This window comes from Belonocnema kinseyi, chromosome 6 (genome assembly GCF_010883055.1).
Source record: "Belonocnema kinseyi isolate 2016_QV_RU_SX_M_011 chromosome 6, B_treatae_v1, whole genome shotgun sequence".
NCBI classification, from domain to species: Eukaryota; Metazoa; Arthropoda; class Insecta; order Hymenoptera; family Cynipidae; genus Belonocnema; species Belonocnema kinseyi.
In genome coordinates this window covers 133,865,120-133,867,347 of record NC_046662.1, presented here as the reverse complement: position 1 = coordinate 133,867,347, position 2,228 = coordinate 133,865,120, and positions in this window count along the sequence as shown.

The following is a 2,228-nucleotide window of genomic DNA, read 5'->3' as shown; positions in this document are numbered from 1 at the left end:
GATTATATCGAGGTGCTGCCCTCTTCAACTTTTCACTGTTTCTATGGCAACCGCGTCCTCCTAACACGCTACCGGGTGGGGTGGGGCCAGGGCGCACAACGAAAGTTGTTGAATTCCAAACCGAACTTGATTTTCTGTTTCTCGCGTTCGCCTTCGCCATCACTATAGCAATCTTTACTATAGCTGAGTCGATCGCCTAGCTCTGTACGGCCTGTACGCCAAAAATGTTATGAACATTTAATTACCTAATTATATTCAAATTAAAGAGAGAATTAAATGTAGTTTAATTAAATTTAATTAATTTCTCGACTGATTTCTTTTAAAAGAGAAATTTTCTCGATACTAAGTCAATAAGTTTTAAAACAATTCAATTCGTACTTTAAGATTTATTGTAGTGCAAATTTGAAAATTATGTTGTAAAACTAAATTTAAAGATTGAATACAATTTAGATCATTTCAAAAAGTGAATAGATTTGAATTAAATTCAAAATTGAAGTAACATTTGGTTAAATTTAAGAAAATTTCAGTTAAAATTGTAGATGTTGAATGGTGTTAAATGGTGTTAAACTTAAGTACAATCTAGTTAAATAAAAATGAAACTGCTGTTAAATTTTAAATTTGATTGAATTGAATACAAATATTTGGGTTGGATTAGGACTCATAGTTCTCAAGTTTTTGGTTTGAAACATTTCAGATGTCGACAATGTCAAAATATAAAAGGAAGCGTTTAAACTTCAGCATAACTATTTTGCATGGAAATACTTTATTTTACCACAATTTTATTTCAAATTAAAAGTATGTTACCGATTAAATAATTATTCCATTCAAAATTATTCAGTTTCGAAAATTAGATTATAACTTCAAAGACTTTGAAATTAAAAGATTTTAAATGAGAGAAATTTGAAATAAAAACAATTAACATTACAGTATAATTATTTTCTTTTAGAAGCGTAAAAATAGAATAATAATTATTAAAAGAAACTAGTTTATAAATTAAAAATTAAAAATCTTAGTATTTTTAAATTTTCGAATATTCTTAAAGTATAACCTGTCAATTCAAATTATTTAATTTTAAACATTTTCAATGAAATGACTTATGATTCGGCAATACATTTTTTGCACCTTTAGGATATAAATAATTTAAAGTTGCAATAAGCAGATTATTCGATGTCAAACCTCGTGAAAAATTGGAATAAATGTAAAGCCTTCGAAATCGAAAACTTTTTATGAAGAGAGAAATTTTAAATTGAAAGGTTTTAATATATTTTCAATTCAAAACATTCAAATTGAGTAATTTTATAAACAAAAATTTCAAGAATTGTATTATTTGAAATTTTTTTCATAGAGTTGATAAATTAAAAATGCAAGCATTAATATTGGTTAAATTTTGAATATGCCTAAAGTATAACCTGATAAATTGAAATTATTTAATTTTGAAAGTTTTGAATTGAAAATTGAAATGCAGAATTCTAAATGTTTGTATTTGGGTATTATCAGATTTTCGAGGCCAATAACTTTTATTCTAATCAAGTTAATAGGCTTACAGTTGTCAATTTTACGATATTAAACCCTCATATTCAAAACTAAATTAAATTTCAATGTTAAAATTTTTAATTGATTAAGATTTGATTCTTAAATTCAGAATTTTTTAAATGCTTTACATTTTTAATTTTACACTTTCAAACCTTTTTTTTAATTTGGATTTTCGAGAGAAAAAAATTAAATTTTAGTAGACACGACTGCGTCAAGATGAACAATCCGTCGAGAGGGAAAAATGGGTTAAGCCAAGTCTGCAAGACGCTCGCTAGTTTGAGCGCGCCTAGGGCGCTGGATAATATATTTATTTCGCGCTCCGCGCTCGGTCTTTGCATTACCCTCCACATTTGTGCACAGACCACAATGCGAAATTTTCTACATTCTATGTTAAAAAATATTATATCAAATGTCTATTACAATTTTTTTGTATGTACCTTGGTCTGGTACTGCTTATTCTGATATTGGAAAATAATATTCACATTTTATTTTTCCTGATCCTAATAGGGCCCTGCTGTGGTTGTTTAATCATTTTCCCTTTTCTTAAGTGAGGCTGAACACTTTTTTTTTAATTAGTCATTAAAGAAGGTTCTCAAAGTACCTACAGCCTTGACGATTACATTCTCATTGCGGTAATCGCGCTTCGCGCTTAACAGTTAGGTTATACAGGCTCTATTTTTTTAAATTTTGGGCTA